This window comes from Schistocerca gregaria, chromosome 2, assembly GCF_023897955.1.
Source record: "Schistocerca gregaria isolate iqSchGreg1 chromosome 2, iqSchGreg1.2, whole genome shotgun sequence".
In the NCBI taxonomy this organism is placed as follows: Eukaryota; Metazoa; Arthropoda; class Insecta; order Orthoptera; family Acrididae; genus Schistocerca; species Schistocerca gregaria.
Window position 1 is genome coordinate 306421800 of NC_064921.1, and position 20070 is coordinate 306441869.

General features: G+C 46.6%; 1 protein-coding gene and 1 non-coding gene across 2 annotated transcripts in view; one reads left to right on the forward strand and one right to left on the reverse strand.

The window, feature by feature from the left end:
- Window positions 1–20070, forward strand: part of LOC126336930 (rap1 GTPase-activating protein 1) — an 824097-nt gene that overhangs the window by 611528 nt on the left and 192499 nt on the right. The gene's annotated exons all lie outside the window — the stretch shown is intronic.
- Window positions 19913–19986, reverse strand: Trnat-ugu (transfer RNA threonine (anticodon UGU)). The gene has a single exon. It is a non-coding gene; the product is annotated as a tRNA-Thr (tRNA).

The following is a 20070-nucleotide window of genomic DNA, read 5'->3' on the forward strand; positions in this document are numbered from 1 at the left end:
TCGAAACGTGACCTGATTGAGTGCCAGTTTGGTATATGAACGGTCTTCTCTTATTCTTGGAGCATCGTTTCCCAAAATGTCGACCAGTTTTTCATAATTAAAGATAGTTAGTGCTGTCAGTAGTGTCCAATGCTGAAGAAAAAGCCCTTTGCATCTGCACTTAAAGCTGTGTTTTCCATTATTTGACAGGATTGCTTACGACCGTCTAAACAACAAGGAACTCACTTTGATGTTGAAACGGTTAGGACGAGAGGCAATAACGACGACTTTAGGGAACTTCTTTTAATAGCCGGGGGAGATTATTTCTGTCCGTATTTATGGCGCTACTGAACTTCGGAGTCGACAAGGGAGGTCCTATAAATGTGTCTAAACGCCAGGGCGCAGCAAGGCGTTACTCATCTCCTTTGTTCTCAGCAGTGTTGTCTGATACACGTGGGAGAGACGTTGGTGATACTAAAATGACGATTAAAGAGCCCTTTCAGTTCGAGAAAGGTGCTCATCTGTTATTCTGTGTATCTGATTTGCAGAAACTTCTGTCGTCAACGTACGGAACATAAACGTCAGTTTCAAGCCGAGCAATGTTATACCGTAAAGAGTGTTGAGAATTATTAGTTTCATATTTGCAGCAGTCTTGCGTGTTGGCATTGTTGCATCAGTTACGTAGATTGGTAATGGCTGTTGAAAAAGGAATGTGGAAGGTGATAGTTTCTGTCACACTTGAGTGAAATTTTATAGCACAGAGGAAACAAACCATTGTTAAATGTATTGCACTGTTGCGACATTGTTCTTGCAAGTGTAAAATGATGGAGAAACATGTGGAGGCAAAGGGTAGGAAAATTACGAATCCTTTGGTAAAAAATTCTGGCATCAGACGAGGAGAGTAGAGGGAATTTGGGTAGGGATGTAGAAGTTACGTGTTTGTACTCTGTATTACACAGTCTATATTTTAGTTCATATTTACTAGTTTACAGTTCGCTACCAAAGTTACCACAGAAATGTGACAGACATTACAATACAAAAACGTGGCCGGCCGGAGTGGTCGAGCGGTTCTAGGCGCTACATTCTGGAATCGCGCGATCGCTGCAGGTTCGAATCCTGCCTCGGGTATAGATGTGTGTGATGTCCTTAGGTTAGTTAGTTTTAAGCAGTTCTAAGTTCTTGGGGACTGATGACCTCAGAAGTTAAGTCCCATAGTGCTCAGTGCCATTTGAACCACTTTTGAACAAAAATGTGAAGTTTGCACGGCGAAATAAAATTGTAAACATTGTTATAACTAAGCGAGAACACCCAGTCTCGACGAGACGATGACGAATCTCCGGGAAGTCTTACAGATTATATAGGCTTAGGTACTTAAACTTTGTATCTAGTTGACTTTAACGGGAAAAAGAAAAAAAAAATATTTAACTAAAACAAAACGAAACGGTTTCATGGCATAGTCACGGTGCAAATATTACCGAGGTCACATTAGATACAACTGACGGGCTTGTTGTTTGTGACAATCAGAGTTGCCGTTTATTATAAGCGTTCTGCCACAGGTTTTACCTTTGTGTATTGCTGGTTTTCTTAGTTAGAAATGCTTGCACGGTAGCACTAACCATTACGAGTAATGGCAATAGAGTTGCTGTGTCTGAGGTCTGCTTTGCTGTACCTATACTTAAAAAAACGTCATCGAAAATCTGAGTGCTGTCTTGTATTCTCAGTTAAAGCTTTTAAAGGGCATTATATCAGATGCTGTTATAGAGGTCAGATTTACTCTTTCCATTTGGCTCTTTCGGGTCCCTTTCCGTGTACTTTATAAGGAGGCGTAAGTCTGCTTATTGTTAGTAAACTGAGTGGCCAAAAGAAACAGGATGGGTTGTCGTATTTGAAGATATGTTGCGTAGGGCTCGAATGTAGACACGGTATCTCAATCTCTTACGGACAGGTGTGTCGTGAACGTGGAAGCACGTCGCGAGTTAACCTGCTGTACACGTGGGTTATTGATTGTGCAAGACGCATGTGACCTAGCGTATTGGACATTACACGAAACTTGGGTAGTACAGAAAGTCCGCCTGGGACGGATGTGCAGTATTTAAGAGAAAATGTTTCCACATAGTAGACCTCCGCATAGGACAAGTTGGCGAACAGGCGTTACGTCGCCTCCACAGAACTATACGGGGCGATCGACGATCTACTGAGATTGCGGTTGACTTGAATGTGGGGCGTCAGGAACCGATTTCTACCAGGACAAATGCGCTGCAAAGGCATCAGTCAGTGGATACATTCGATTCGGCTGACATGTTGAATCTGTACCGCTTGAAAATCGTGACTGATCTATCGTGTGCCATGCTTATGAAGGTAAGATCGCTGGTCCACGTTTCCATCAGCTCCTTACTGCACCGCTGTGGAAAGCCTCAGCTGTCGGTTTTAAGCGGTCCCTCTTCTGAGCCGTCCTTCATGACCACGGGGCGGCTTGGTTGGGGAAGCAATAAGAAGACTGCAACTTGGCGAATACCTCGCTCGCCAGCTTGCCAGCTTCAGCGATGACCTAGGCCCGCTGGAAGGCGGAGGGAACTCAAGCTGCAGGCAGTCCTCTACAGGCCGACTCAAGTGAATGCGGTCTTATAACCAAGAAGAAATGTGACGAGACGGCTGAAATAAACTGTTCGTTAAACCGAGACTGAACCAGGAATATTGTTGCTCTTGTTAACTCCGAACGATGTAGAGGATGAAACCAAACTTGGGTATTTTCGCCAGTTAAAGCGAGGTAGAGCTATGTTGGTTTGAGAGTAATATTTTTTATTACCGTCAAATTCCAGAAATATTTTAAAAAAATTCTATAAAAATGTAATTACGACAAATATCTCTTTCTTAGCATTAATCCCATAGTAGTCACTGTCGTCAGCTAAACTAAAGGAGGGAATTTACCAAACACAACTCACCAAACAGCCGTATATTTTCATAAGTTGTTATATTTACAGGACTCGTTTCAGCATGTCATTAACGCTATCTTGAGGCCCCTAAGCACTCCATGCATAGAGCATCGGATACATCGATGCAAATCTTCGTAAGTGCACACTCTACAAAAAGTTCACCGAATCCAAGTATTGATGCCTCCGGCTTTGCACACGTCGATGTATCTGATTTTCTGTATATGGAGTGCATAGAGACACGAAGATGGCATTAATGAGGTGCCGAAATTGGTCGTGTAAATAAAATAAAAACTTCTGAAAATAAGCGGCTCTCTGGTGATCTTTCAATGGTAAATGTCTGCCCTGCTGCTGTTCCGTATCCACGATGGATCAACAGAGATTACTTCAACTCTGTGTTGTGACATGGAGATTGACGACGAGTCCAGCGTTTTCCCAAACGAACCTGGGCAATCGCCAAAAAGTCGGCAACCAATCTGGCCGGTACACCAGAGAAACGGACGTTAACTAGCAACACTGATTCAGTCTGCGTTTGTGTGATCTCCCTGTCTCGCAAACTAGTACACTGCGCGATAACCTATACAAAAAAGTCCATAATTACGATAAATGTTATGTAAATATTCCGGTTGAAGATGAAATCTATCACAATTTTGAACGCAAGTTATCTGTTTCTTAACCGCATTAATTAATAGTGACCATTTTGTGTTTAAAGGAATTAGAATTACATTAATACCTTCAGCTGCTAACGGGCGTTGATATATATCAACGGGGACAGGTGAAAACGTGTTCCTCGACCGGGACTCGAACCCGGTATCTCCTGCTTACATGGCAGACGCTCTATCCATCTTAGCTACTGAAGGCACAGAGGATAGCGCGACTGCAGGGATTATCTCGCGCACGCCTCCCGCGAGACCCACATTCTCACCTTGTATGTCCACACACTACATTCGTAGCGTCCCACCCCAACACAGTCATTACTCATGGAACACATTCTTACCAAGTCACGTAAGAGTTCGGGGAATATGTGTGACATGTCCGAAAGAACAGACACCATATCCATAAAAGTATATTTTGCGTTTAGATCCATCTAGTAGTAAAGAAAAGGTTGTTAAACGTTTGCCGTAGTCCTTTCGCTAAATTCTTTCAAAGCATTCGCTGTGACCTGTAAAGTAAGTGTAATACCTTCACTAGAAATCTAAAAAATGATGTTGACAACCACATTATCAGAATTACATTTACATTCTTAATAGACGAGTGCGGCTTGTTTGTAGGCTATGTAAGAAAATGGCTCTGAGCACTATGGGACTTAACAGCTGCCCCCTCGAACTTAGAACTACTTAAACCCAACTAACCTAAGGACATCACACACATCCATGCCCGAGGCAGTATTCGAACCTGCGACCTAGCGGTCGCGCGGTTCCAGACAGAAGCCCCTAGAACCGCTCGGCCACTCCGGCCGGCCTATGTAGAAGATTGGAAAATAAAAAAAATTAAAAAAAACCGCTGGTGCTCAAACATTTAATAGCCTTTTGACTACCCTCAAAGACAAACCTCTTCTAAAAGAAAAATCACTGTACTTCATCGTTACCTACGTTAGTTTTCTCAAGTGAAGTTATCAGAGCGATTTATTACTCTGGAGCACTCCAGTCGCAAGTTACATTTTTCTCTTCGCAGAACACAGTGGCAAAATACACACCGTGTTTTGTGAATTGTAAAACCAGTGGAATTCCACAGAAGCATGTGCCGTGTTTGTGCGCGCATTTCCACAAAAGATGAGTGTGCAGAGTAAAACGGACGCCTCGAAACAAACTGTAGGAACACTCAGAATATAGTATCGACGTATTTACGCTCTATTTTTATTGGAAAATTGCTACTTGAAGCTTGTTTACAGGACAGAATATTTATGAAGCACAGTTATTTGCTTAATAGGCGAACCTGGATTTCCGTAATAGAGTGCGTTACTTGAAATTCTCCGGTTGCAGTGCCCACATAGGACTCGCTATGACGCCAGCAGTGAGCAGTTCGGCAATCTGGAGAGCATCTGCCGTGCTGTTGGCTGCTGACTGCGGCACCAGAAACCAGGATGCGGGCGCGCCGACAGCTGCTGGGTTGGGCTGACTCTCCTCTCCGAGCCGGGCATGTCTGTCCTTGGAGGCGCGCTGAGTCGAGTCGCAACAAAGACGAGAGGGGGCCGCGCTCACCTGCCGCTTTGTCCGCCGCCTGAATATCTCGCCACTCTAAACACACACACACACGCACACACTACCTGATCTTCCGCTTCACCTGTCCGTCTGTCTGCACTCATCTTCCCCCGTCTCCCGACCTCCCGTATACCTCTTCCTCACGTCCTCCTCTTCTTCTCCCCTCTCACCCCCCCACCCCCCACCCCCCCGCAGGACCAGCAATGCTGCCCCCCTCCTCCGCCCGTCCCACGGGAGCATCAGTGTGTTACAAGTTAACAATTCGCACAAAGCTCAAAAGTTTTCAACAGATTGTCAAAGCTACTGAAACCACAGCCTGAATCAGATTTCCTTTTCCACATTTCCCGAAATCGTTGACAGGAGCGTGGTCTGTAACGTGTACGCTTTCAACGGACCAACCGATTTCTGTTTATTTTCTGTAAACGCTCGTTTAAGAGGAGCTTACGATTTCATCAGAAGTTGTACATATTGTAGAAACTGTTAGGTGGAGAGACGATGTTGGACTCGACAGCATCTCCAGTGAAGTCGATTCTGCAGCAAAATGCCTTAAAGAAACTTTTAATCGCCAAGATTGCATTCAGTACTGTTTATTCCTGATGATTGATTTCAACATTTAAGACTGTCATCTTTTGGTCTTTAAAAACTTGTTGTTATGCCTCCTGTTCCATTATGAATGCATCACATATGCCGTGCTGACTTTGTAGTGGATAGTTAAAATCACGTGTGCAGTACAGTCGTAATGGAACAGGACTTGAACAACAATTCTTTTAACGACCAGAAGATGACAGTCTTAACTGTTGAAACCGGTCATTAGGAATAAATAGTATTGAATGAGCACTTGGCTATTAGATGTTTCTTCACAGAAAATACATATGTCTCCTTCCAGTCTCTAACTATGAGAAATTTCAGTCAAGATGACTTGGTTTTCGGTGAAATTCATTCACATAATTGAACTCCAACTCATTAAATTTTACTTTTGTACAAGAAGGCACAGTAAGCCATCACAGTATCCCGTAAAAAACATTCCAGTAGCCAGTTTTATGGGCAATTAAAAAAATGTTCTTGTTATATACAGTGGACGATCAATCTTCGCTGCATATTGTTGGCTAGAAACTGCAGTAACTGACGTCCATTACTGCTTTTACGTGTATTTCTTTACGAGGACTACGGAAATTTATGTCGTGGATGCCAGAAAGAATATTCTGTATGGATAAATGATGATGATTATGATAAACAGCTTTGTGGACCGGCATCAGCAAGGCGTTTCGCGCCCGCATTAAAATGTAAAGTCGAGTGTGGAGAAATATCGTAAATTACTAAAATGAGAACTGCGAATACAATAAAAACGTAAAGAAAGTCCTGAAAACTGGCGCGTGCACAAAAACACACACACACACACACACACACACACACACATTGTCTGAGCCAACACAGAGAAAAAGGAGAAAAGCTGTGGAAAGAATTAAAAGCTGATCGTTGGAGTAAGAATGGATGAGCCAGTCACTCTGCATCACACGAAAATATCTAGTCCAAAAGCTGAGGCCACAGTCCAGACATTTAAAATTTTAAAAGCTTGACCTCACTCACTTCGTCATCAGATAAACTAGGGAGCAAATCCCCAGTAAATTCTCTTCTGTCAGTTTGCATTGTTCACCCTGGTCCTCCTGGTTCTTGCGCGATACTTAGTGGAAGAAAAACAATCAGTAACCAAACGGCTGGTTTGCATCCCCCAGTGCGTGCATTGTCATGATACTACTAAAAGGAAGCCGACGACATAACGCTGTTGGAGCTGGTTTGCCCTTGCCACCCTTCGACATCGTGAATAGTCATCCAGTCAGTTACAGTTAAAAGGGCATCTGAAAAATAGTGGAATTTTTCAAATACACAATGTGCTGCCTGAAACGAATATCTCGTTAACTGTTAGAAAATCCTAGCACCGCGGGATTTTGCAGCGTTGGAAAACCTCCAGAAAGCGACTCAACTTCGTTCCCATCTATTCTCAGATATAAGTGAAAAAAATAAAATTAAAGAATTTTTCAGTCCTCGTGGCCTGTACCTGGTCTTGCTTCCGACTTTTCTCCATCAGATGAGAGTAGATTCAAGACTGTGTTACATGAGACAGCTACCACGCCATCCCTTTGAACTGCGCCCAAGATTGCGTTTCACGCTATGCGTTTTTATTGAACTGGTGTAAAAGTTCGTAACGTTTCTCCATTAGTTTAATGAATACAACAGATACACAGAGACTTTTGTTATCAATAATATATTCTCCTTCAATATTTACAACTGTCTGCCAACGTTGGGCTAACTTTGGTATTGAGGCGAAGAACTCGTCGAGTCATGTTCATCCAGCCCGCCCGGTTGGCCGTGCGGTCTAACGCACGGCTTTCCGGACGGGAAGGAGCGCCTGGTTCCCGGCACGAATCTGCCCGGCGGCTTTGTGTCGAGGTCCGGTGAACCGGCCAGTCTGTGGCCGGTTTTTAGGTGGTTTTCCATCTGCCTCCTCGAATGCGGGCTGGTTTCCCTTATTCCGCCTCAGTTATACCTCTACGTACGCGTACACCACCATTACTCGTCAGGTGTGAGACGTTCCCTGCGGGGTCCACCGGGGGCCGAACCGCACAATAACCCTGGGTTCGGTGTGGAGTGGCGGAGGGGTGAAGTGGACTGCGGTAGTCGTCGTGGGGTTGTGGACCTCTGCGGCTGCGGCGGGGACGGAGCCTCTCCATCGTTTCTAGGTCCCCGGTTAACGTACAACATACATACATACATATTCATCCGAAAAAGAAATTTCTTGAAGGTTGTTAGATAGAGCGCGGAAAAGGCGAAAATATGAGGGCGCAAGATCAGGAGAATAAGGTGAGTGCTGAATGACTTCCGAACACAACTCCTGTACAGAATTTTTTGTCAGTCTAGCTGAATGCGGGCTGGTGTTATCGTGGAGTAGCACTACTTCACGCAGTCTTCCTGGTCGTTGTTGTTAGACTGCGCAGCAAGACGTTTCAGCTGTTGGCAGTAAATGTCAGGAGTGGTGGTTACACCTCGGGGAAGCAATTCGCGGCACACCACACAGTCGCTGTTCCACCAGATGCGCAACATTAACTTTTGCGGATGCGCTCAGGATAGGAATTGTCAGTGTTGTTCATGAGCCACAATAAATGTCAGGAGTGATGGCTACACCTCGGGGAAGCAGTTCCAAGTAAACCACAGCGTTGCTGTTCCGTCAGAGGCATAGTATTATCTTTCGTGGATGCGCGCAGGGTAGGAATGTCCGTGTTCACGAACCAGATGACGAGTAAGGTGAGGTGCATATGTGGTCACCCGCTTATTTTTGTCATTTTGGCTTAGATCATGACGTACCCATACAGCCGATTTTTAAACCTTCCCTACTGCGCGTAAACGTCGCACGGCGGCAGAATGATCACAGTTCATCATATTTGCCAGTTCTCGAGTACACTGACGAGGATGATTGTGGATTAGAGCGTTTAAATGTTCTTCATCAAACCCCGGTCTTCCCCCGGTAGCTGGGTGGCCAGCGCGACAGACTGTCAATCCTAAGGGCCCGGGTTCGAGTCCCGGCTGGGTCGGAGATTTTTTCCGCTCAGGGTTCAAATGTCTCTGAGCACTATGGGACTTAACATCTATGATCGTCAGTCCCCTAGAACTTAGAACTACTTAAACCTAACTAACCTAAGGACATCACACAACACCCAGCCATCACGAGGCAGAGAAAATCCCTGACCCCGCCGGGAATCGAACCCGGGAACCCGGGCGTGGGAAGCGAGAACGTTACCGCACGACCACGAGATGCGGGCTCCGCTCAGGGACTGGGTATTGAGTTGTTCTAATCATCATTATTTCATACCCATCGACGCGCAAGTTGCCGAAGTGGCGTCAAATCGAAAGCCTTGCACCAGGTTAGCGGTCTACCCGACGGAAAGCCCTCGTCACACGCCATTATTATATCAAACCCCGAAGGTCTTCCTGAACGTGGAGACTGACTAATGTCAAAACGAGAAGATCATTTCCTTGCCGTGCTTTGTCCACTGACATTATCCCCATATACGGCGCAGATGTTTCTGGCTGCTTCCGTTGACATCACCCCTCTGGTGAACATAAACAGAAGAATATGTCAGAAATGTTCAGATATCTCCACTTGTCACGGCGTCCACAATTTCACTCACTATCTCCAAATGGCAAAACGACAATTGTTGTTGTTGTGGTGTTCAGTCCTGTGACTGGTTTGATGCAGCTCTCCATGCTACTCTATCCTGTGCAAGCTTCTTCATCTCCCAGTACTTACTGCAACCTACATCCTTCTGAATCTGCTTAGTGTATTCATCTCCTGGTCTCCCGCTACGATTTTTACCCTCCACGCTGCCCTCCAATGCTAAATTTGTGATCCTCTGATGCCTCAGAACATGTCCTACCAACCGCTCCCTTCGTCTTGTCAAGTTGGGCCACAAACTCCTCTGCTCCCCAATTCTGTTCAATACTTCATCATTACTTATGTGATCTACCCATCTAATCTTCAGCATTATTCTGTAGCACCACATTTCGAAAGTTTCTATTCTCTTCTTGTCCAGACTATTTATCGTCCATCTTTCACTTCCATGCATGGCAACACACCATACAAATAATTTCAGAAACGACTTCCTGACACTTAAATGTTAACAAATTTCTCTTCTTCAGAAACGCTTTCCTTGCCATTGCCAGTCTACATTTTATATCTTCTCTACTTCGACCATCATCGGTTATTTTGCTCCCCAAATAGCAAAACTCCTTTACTGTTTTAAGTGTCTCATGTCCTAATCTAATTCACTCAGCATCGCCCGACTTAATTCGGCTACATTCCATTATTCTCGTTTTGCTTTGTGTTAACTCAAATAGCAACAGTGGGCTACAAATAAAAAATGACAAACGATAAATAAACCCTTGGCACCCGGAATACCAACACGCAAAATAAAAATGCTACGAACTCGTGCACCAACCTAATATATTAGAGTAACTGAAGGTCTGATGATACCGTCACACGCGCACGCAATCTTGGCGGAATATTCCTTCGGGCTTATGGGTTGCCCTTTTTCCTGCTGGAGAAGCAGCAGCAGAAACATTGTTGTCGTGTCGGCTATTTGCCCGCACTGCCGAGGTCGGCTCATCCGTCAGCGGGTGCCTTCCGCGGGGATATACGGCCGCCTGTGGCAGCGCAACTCTGCGCGGGTCCAAAGCGGCGCCGCCTACCGCAGAGCAATATTCTGGCTGCTGCCGCGTCTCCTGGGAAATACGCCCAGCCGCATCGCCGTCGCCGACGCGAGAAGAACTTTGCAGGTCACGTCCTCTGGACACAGGCACTGAGGGGAGCAGCACACACACACACACACACACACACACACACACACACACACACACACACACACGACGAATCAATCCTTCGCTTGGAACACGTATCTGAATTTACATAGTTCTCCGCAGAGATTTTGAATGTATTTATTCACTCGCAATTCACCGGAGTTTGTATAATATATGTCACAGATTGCTTTGTTGATGCAATGGCATATCAAATCAAAGTTGCAGAGACAAGGTTTTTTCTTTTCTCTTTGTCTGCTACCGGACGACTTTTTCTTCAACGCTGGGTAATTGCCTATTTAACGGTTAGTGAGCTATAGTTGTGCCATTTAGCAACGCTCGTAAGGGTGCCGCGCTACGTACCCATACAGGCTGCAAATATTAACTTTGACCTCACTGTCGTACCCAGCTACCGTTTCGAGTTTGAACTCTCCGAACTGTAAGAAAGTCATACTTTTGCTACCAAAACGAGGCACCGAGAAAGGTGACTCAGTAGTTAGCACAATGGACTGACATTCGGGAGGACGACGATCCAAACCCGCGTCGGGCCATACTGGTTCAGGTTTTCCGTGATTTCCCTAAATAGCCTCAGGCAAATGGCGAGATGCTTCCTTTGAAAGGGCACGGCCGACTTCCTTCCCCATCCATCCAAAATCCGATGGTACCGATGACCTCGCAGCTTCATCCCCTCCCTCAAATCAACCAAATTACCAACGAACCAAAACGTGGGCGGGGTTCGCTGTCCTTATGCAGCCAAATTATTGAAAGGAGTCTTTCCATTTCTAACTGTTGAAAATATTTATTGCCAAAGAAATTTCGTCATTTTTCAAACAAGCTGAAATCAGACATCGCCCCGCCGTATTAGCCGAGCGGTCTAACGCGCTGCAGTCATGGACTGTGTGGCTGGTCCCGGCGGAGGTTCGAGTCCCCCTCGGGCATGGGTGTGTGTGTTTGTCCTTAGGATAATTTAGGTTAAGTATTGTGTAAGCTTAGGGACTGATGAGCTTAGCAGTTAAGTCCCATAAGTTAAAAAATAATCAAACAACGTCGCCATGTGAAACACGCTGCCATAAAAAATAAAATACCGTTAAACTCATTCCATTAGTAGTATTTGCATGTGGTGTTAAATACCGCGACTTAACGTTTAACGTAGACCTTAATGAAGGGTAGAGCCACGGGTCGTAACACATCTGAAATGTAACGTCCACTGTTCAAAGTGACGTCAATGCGAACAAGAGGTGACCGAGACGTGTAACCGATGGCACCCCTTATCATCACGCCGGGTGATACGCCAGTATTGCGATGACGAAAACACGTTTCCAATGTGCGGTCACCGCAATGTCACTAAACTCGGGTGCGACCATCATGATGCCGTAAACAGAACCTGGATTCATCCGAAAAAATGACGTTTTGCCATTCGTGTACCCAGGTTCATCGTTGAGTACACCATCGCAGTCGCTTCTGTCTGTGCTGCAGCGTCAACGGTAACCGCAGGCATGGTCTCCGAGCTGATAGTTGATGTTGCTGCAAACGTCGTCGAACTGTTCGTGCAGATGGTTGTTGTCTTCCAAACGTCCCCATCTGTTGACTCAGGAATCGAGACTTGGCCGCACGATCCGTTACAGCCATGCGGATAAGATGCTTGTCATCTCGACTGGTAGTGATACGAGGCCGTTGGGATCGAACAGGGCGTTCCGTATTACCCTCCTGAACCCACCGGTTCCATATTCTGTTAACAGTCGTTGGATCTCGACCAACGCGGGCAGCAATGTCGCGATACGATAAACCGCAATCGCGATAGGCTACAATCCGACCTTTATCAAAGTCGAAAACGTGATGGTACGCATTTCTCCTCCTTACACGAGGCATCACAACAACGTTTCACCAGGCAACGCCGGTCAACTGCTGTTTGTGTATGAGAAATCGGTTGGAAAATTTCCTCATGTCAGCAAGTTGTAGGTGTCACCACCGTCGCGAACCTTGTGTGAATGCTCTGAAAAGCTTATCATTTGCATATCACAGCATCTTCTTCCTGTCGGTTAAATTTCGCGTCTGTAGCACGTCACCTTCGTGGTGTAGCAATTTTAATGGCCAGTAGTGTAGTTCTTAATTAACAGCCGAGGTGGAACCTTGGCACTGTCGTTTGGGAAACGGCCGTGTTTAATGTTACATGCAGGCTGCGGACCCATCCCACATAAAAACTACAGTAACCTTGCAGCGGATGAACGAGCGTATGTGTATTGACGGCGCCTTGCCACATCCTCGGAGACAGCTAACGCGTACGTCAGCGGACAGACAGGGAGACTTGGCCGGCGACTGTTGTGGCAGCGCAGGGCGCCCCGGTCGGCCTTGAGCCTGCCGTGACACCCGATACAGCAGGCGCGCGACCCCCGCGGCTGTGGCGCGGCTTTGCGTCGCTCGCCCGGGCCTGGCTTGTTAGCCCTGCCCTGTCCTGCTACGTTAAGCCGTCCGACTGCCGGCGTTTTTAGACCCGTGCCTGAGGGCATTGCGGCTGGCGCGGTTGCGGTCCGCTTCTGGCCCGCGCTAGGCTTAAGAACAGGAGGAAGGCAACTGCAAAACCAGCGGTTACCGCGGTGTACCATCGTTCTTCTGGCGACATTCCCCACGGTATACACGTTACGGCGTTTGCTTCGTGCTGCGGTAGGATAGAAGTGGGCTAGGAAGATGGCAGAAGACATTAATCGCAATAAAGTAGCAGGAATCTCATTTGAATTTGCATGTTTCTGTCGTAAAAATTGGAAGGCTGCTATCAATACGGAGGTTGTTTCGAGCACCACAGTGCTTTTCTAGGTTGATCCTTGAGGAGATTGTATGCCGTTGACTTTTTCCGACCTCTGAACTGGCTCACGCAGCCTATTACTGGGATTCGCACCGGTTAACGTGGACTACGAACGACGATGGAACTCGGCATTGTTTACAATAAACAGGTGAACGAAGTAATCCGCGACGGACTAAAAACCTGGGACTGAGCTAGTACAGAACCTGAGTCCTTTGGGTTTCTCAGTGTGGCTGTTTGCCATTTAGCCCAAGACTTTTTTTTCTGACACACTTGCACATGTGTGTCTGGAGGGGAGAGGGAGGTGGAAGAGGGACATAAAAATATATCTCATTTGAATTATTGGTTCGGATTTATTACTGAACAGCTATCCACCTTACTTGTAGCGCCAATAACGGTAATTTACAATGACTCGTGACAAATAGTAGAATATTTATTACGTGTAAATTTTATAATGTAGTTGGTAATGGTGAAGTCAGTACATCGAGGATTTCCCAACGACTTTCGTAAGACGTGGTATCGTCTTTTCAAGAGGCGAAAGTCACAGAAAACACAAGAAGTGATAGATCCTACCGGGGATCTATGCGTAGTAGAGCTTTCGATAGATGTTTTGACTGTTGCCAAAGCTGCGTCCAATTAACATATATAATTGGATGCAGTAAAAGGAATCGAGACCAACTTAAGCTTAACAACGTGCGAAGCAGGTATTTAAGAAAGAAATTTGGACGAAGAGGACGGCACTACAATTCCAAGACATCATTTACTCTGAAACAGTATAGTGATTTCAGTCGTGTTCAAAAAGAAAGTTGCAAGCAGTATTTCTTTTTGCCTCGGTATCTGTGCACTGGCAACAGATTTCCCGACTCACCCCCCCCCCCCCCCCCCACCTCTCTCTCTCTCTCTCTCTCTCTCTCTCTCTCTCTCTCTCTCTCTCTCTCTCTCTCTCTCTCTCTCTCTCTTCCCTCCCCCCACTCCCTCCCTCTCTACTTTAAATCGTTATCTCACGGCGGTGGTACAGTAATGCAGGTGCCTCCCAGCGTAAAGCACCGAGCGAGTTCGAGGCGTGCTGAGACACTACGTTCGCAATCGCGAGATCAGAGCTTTAAATGAAAGAAAAATGTCCAGGTGGATTCCTTGAGAGAGGGACAACGATGACGCCCTTCCGCAAAAACAATCTCGTACTCCATACCTAATGACCTTCTCGCCGATGAGTTTTTAAATGGTAAGTTTCCTCCATTTTTACCGTCACCGTCCATCTCAAGTTATTCGACTTTCGAGCTACTCATGAGCTTGTTGCCCGCATCTCGTGGTCGTCCGGTAGCGTTCTCGCTTCCCACGCCCGGGTTCCCGGGTTCGATTCCCGGCGGGGTCAGGGATTTTCTCTGCCTCGTGACGACTGGGTGTTGTGTGATGTCCTTAAGTTAGTTAGGTTTAAGTAGTTCTAAGTTCTAGGGGACTGATGACCATAGATGTTAAGTTCCATAGTCCTCAGAGCCATTTGAACCATGAGCTTGTTTAGCCACGTATCCTGAGGTAACTTATGGATTCTGTCGCTATGATTGCAGTGTTTTGCTTGCGTGAGGGAAACGAGTGTAACCTCTTCTCAGCGCCCGGGCTACTTCTGGAAATTGAAGGGTGTTGCCTCGCTTGGGAAAGGTTTGGATTTTAAACCGAGTCCCCTTCTTGTCGTGAGGCATATGTTGACCGTGTGAATTCCTTCATCGCCGGGATTCGTACCGGCTGCCTCGGGGTCCAGTCCGACTGCAGTAGCAAGTGTTGGCGGCGTCGGCTACGTAGGAGGGTCAGTAACATTGGTGCCGTTGGGGCTGACCTTGATACGCGAAGGACGCGGAACGAGGAGGCGGTCACCGTGGCACAGGAATGGGCCCAGTTAGGAAAACGAGCGTGTGTCAGCGCTGCGAGGGCGGTATTTACAGGCAGAGTTGCGCGTGGCAGGTAGTTGGGACGGTGAGTTGGCGGCCGTTGTCCAGGAGACACGCTCCGCCGGCACGTGACGGCAGGAAGTCTGCGTCGCCGAGCACGCCGCCTGCCTTCGCACTGCCATCACCGGGTCGTGGCACCCCACGTGTATCACCGTCTGACTCTGCAAATCACTCTGAAGTACTGCGGAAAGTCATCATCATCGCCACCACTCACTCGTTAACTGTTTGACAAATCGCTGAGCTGTCATTTGTACTCAGGTGATTCATATGTGGAAATGGTTCCGACGTGTTATGGCCGCACGACGGGAATTAGTGGCTTCGAACGCGGAATGGTATCTGGAGATAGACGCATGGGACATTCAGTTTCCATAAACGTTCGGGAATTCAGTAATACGAGATGCACAGTGTCAAGAGTATATCAGAAACACAAAATTTCAGGCATTACCTCTCACCACGGAGAACGCAGTGGCAGACGGCCTTCATTTAACGATCTAGAACAGCGGCGTTTGCGTCAGCATTGACAGACAAGTAAGACTGCGTGAAATAACCGCTTAAATCAATGAAGGACCACGACGAACGTATTCGTTAGGACGGTGTGGCAAAATTTGGGGTTAATGGGCTATGGGAGCAAGTGATCGACGCAAGTGCCTTTGCACGACAGCCTGCAGCGCCTCTCCAGGGTTCGTGACCATATCGGTTGGATGCAAGACGACTGGAAAACAGTGGCATTGTCGGATGGGCTCCAATTTCAGTTGGTTAGAGCCGACGGTAGGATTCGAGTGTGTCACAGAACCCACGAAACCATGGGCCCAAGTTGTCAACGAGGCACTGTGCAAGATGGTTCGAGCTCCGTAATGGTATGGGCTCAGTGTACTCGGAATGGACTAGGTCCTTTGGTCCAACTAAATGTTTATGTTCGGCTACTTATCCCAAATATGTTGTGTCTCCAGGCAACAATTGTACGCGACTCGTCTGGACAATTCGAGCGAATGGCTTGGCGATCCAGATCGCCCAAAATGGCTCCCAGCGAACATTTATGGTCATAATCGAGATGTCAGTACGTGCACAAATTACTGGACCGGCAATACTTTCGCAATTATGGACATCACACACATCCATGTCCGATACAGGATTCTAACCTGCGACCGTAGCGGTCGCGCGGTTCTAGACTGAAGTGCCTAGAACCGCTCGGCCACAACGGCCTGCTCGATATCCTCGAACGCCGACAATTGAACACATTCGCTTGGAGGCAGACCGCTAACTGACGCGTCCCGGACATAAATAGTGTGCAGTAATAATGTACCATTCTTGCCCACTCGCTTTCGCGCAGTATATCTGCACAACACTCAGTAGTATTGAGGGTGTGAGGGCCGCGGCACAGGTAATCGTACTGGAGTTACAGCAACAGCGCAATGGCTTCCGTGAAGAGGCCAGACTAACATACATGGTGAGTCAAACAGGGACTTGCAAATTTGGAATGACATAGAAATGCACTGATATAACTTACAGGACCGGTATATATGTCATTTTGTAGCAAAACAATCTCAAGTTTCACATAAAAGTGCCAAGTGTCACTTCGGATCGATGTGACTACCATTTGTGATGCAGTAAACATTCCATCAGTAATCAGTTTCTTCCCACTCTCGATGCAGTAAATCAAGCGTAACCTGTGCAACGGCATCATAAATTCGACTGTTTGAGTCGTCTAAATTATTTGGTAGGGGAGGAACATACACACGGTCCTTAATGAAACACTGTCTTTAAGGAAACCCCCAGAGAAAGAAATCCAGTGGTTTCAAGCGAGGTGCCCGTGTTATTGGCCGCTCATGGCCAATCCACCTGGGAAGCAATTATCGAGGGTATTTCTAACTTCCGTGAGGAAATGAGGTAGTTCACCGTCTTGCTGTCAGTACACCAACCCATTTCGGTCATCTTCATCGATATGTGGAATTAAAAAGTTTTCAATGATATCCATATACCGAATACCAGTAACAGTTTCCTTACGAAGAAGAAAGGGGCGTATTTAAATTTTCTAAGGGCACAAAACGAAGTTCTTCTGCCAAGAGTAAATTGTGTGTCGGTTTGGAGCTTCCTTAGCGTTTTCGGTGCGAAATTTACTCCGAACAGTTATTGCAGAGTTCGTTTCATAAAACCAAAACACGCAGTGAGCACACTCTGCACCAGTGGAAGTAGCCATTTTAACTGTGAACTGCGCCGGCGCTCCTGGTGGCGGAATGGGGTACTGATGCACTACGTTAATCAAATTTGAGTTGTGTGCTACAAAATGACACGTCTACCAATTCTCTAAGTTATCTCAATAAATTTCTGTATCATTCCACTGTTGTAAAGTCGTTTTTTACTCATCCTGTATGGTTCCTGAAGACGGACGCAAGCCTTTTCAGTAATTGCAGGAGGCAACCGTATGAATGACTGATCCAGCCCTGAAATAGTAGCCAACATGGGCGTGCTGTACTGGTGCTTCGAACAGCTGAAAGCAATGGGAAACTACACCCGTTTTATTTCCCGATGGCCGCGCGGGATTAGCCGAGCGGTCTTGGGCGCTGCAGTCATGGACTGTGCGGTTGGTTCCGGCGGAGGTTCGAGCCCTCTCTCGGGCATGGGTGTGTGTTTGTCCTTAGGTTAATTTAGGTTAACTAGTGTGTAAGCTTAGGGACTGATGACCTTAGCTGTTAGTCCCATAAGATTTCACACACATCTGAACATTTCCCGACGCCGTACTGCTCTACTGTATGCTAAATGTAGTGCTGGAGCTTAGGTAGTTGACAGGATCGGATATCTGAGGAAGAGGTATTAAATCGAATTGAGCAGAAAGAATTGCAGAGCCTTTCCAAGCGTCGTTGTCTTTACGAAGCCAACACTACCACCGCTCACTGCCAACTGTCATTCACAAAGTTATTTTATTCCATTTTGTACAGCCGCGGTAGCTGAGTGGTCAGCGCGACAGACTGTCAATCCTAAGGGACTGGGTGTTGTGTTGTCCTAATCATCGTCATTTCATCCCCATCGACGCGCAAGTCGCCGAAGTGGCGTCAAATCGAAAGACTTGTACGAGGCGAACGGTCTACCCGACGGGAGGCCCTCGTCACACGACATTTCATTTTATTCCATTTATTGTGTTAACATGTTGATAATGCATTTACGAAATTATAACCAGCAAAAACTGTAATGGTTGACAAAGTTTCTAGCTTACCTGTTGCTCGTCACGACGTAATATTGTGGACGTTTTTATTTCACCCTCTTCCTTCACTGTCCGCGACGGAAAAATTTCAAATTATATATTTGACACAGTTTTATCCTAGAAGGCATTTTCTGTCTATCTATGGAAAAGTTCTTTCTTGACATACAGAGTTTCAGAAAACGCCGGCGGTGTGCGTCAAATGGCATATCTTGATGACCGTGTCACAATGGCCCGTGATCTCAGCAGGATTGCGCATTAGCCTTCATTTACGTGACTCACGTTCATGGGCTCGCCGACCGCATGACTTCGACGCTTTCACCACCCCACCAAGCCGTAGTTCTGTGCCACGTTCTCCGCATGTGCGCGCCATCAAATGTCAGAGGCTCCTAACGAGTACCTCCGACCTTGAGGTATGTGTTCCATGCATCAGGACCCATACAGATTTAACAAAGGTCAGTGTGGTCCACTGTAAGTAGACCATACTGGTATTTACCACTTGCTTTCTATCCATCACACGTATTTGACGCCATTAATATGTCGAAAATGAAGTTACGAAAGTTATGCGGTACAACCGTCAAACGGCTGCCACATGTTACATGAAGTACACGGACTTAGAAATGAGGACTTAATTTCGTAGAAGCCTCACTGCTGATAATAAAAGTTTCCTGATATTTATGATCTAGAAAACGGAACACTAGAAGATGCTTTTAAGACAGCTTGACGACATTTACTTGTTTGGGATTGCAAAGATGTGCGTCGCTCGTTGTCAGCAGTGCATGTGCAAGGGCTGTGGGTCAGGAGGTAGGCGTAATACAACAGTTCTAAGCATAACTTTATTGTAACTAACCATCCAGTACTCTGCAAACAGTAACAAAAGAAGGGACACGAAAATAACCATGTGAAGTACAGTACATATGTGTAGCGTGACAAGTTTTCGGACTCTTCCTCCCGCAAAGTTCTCTTAGTTAAATATACGGCACAGCTGAGCCACATAGAACACGCCCGGTATTCAGATCCTTGGGCGACGACCATCCCAATCACCACAGCTCACTATGACTCAAAAAGGTTAATGATCGGTACTATCCACGGTGTCACCAATACCGACCAAACGCATCTTCTGTCCGGAACACGTCGTGTAGCAGTTAGCGCAGTCCGGGGCTCCGCTCTTCCGTCTCGCCCTCTGGTTGTCGCCCTCTGGTTGCAACCGTTCTCCACGTAGCTGGCTCCGGAAATTGTCCAACGTTTTTGCCAAGATTTTTAGGGATATGGTTTTCGTATGTTCACAGGGTGACTGGCCCACCCATATTTTACTTCACTGGTCAGCCAGTGACGTTTTCCTGAGCCTTCCTTTTAGCTCCTTTGTCGTTTTACTTGTGTTTCAGTCTCCTGTGTAGCAGCGTATATTCTTTCCCGTTGGCTTAGCGTGTATGATCACTTGTATAAATGATGACTAACTGAAACCCTCAGCTGCCGACAGGTGGTGTTGATATACCTCGATGTGGACAGCTGATAATGTGTGCCCCGGCCGGGACTCGAACCCGGGATCTCCTGCTTACATGGTAGACGCTCTGTCCATCTGAGCCACCGAGGACACGGATGAATAGCGCGACTGCAGGGACTTATCCCTTGCACGCTTCCCGTGAGACTCACATTCCCTACTGTCCACAATTCCTAT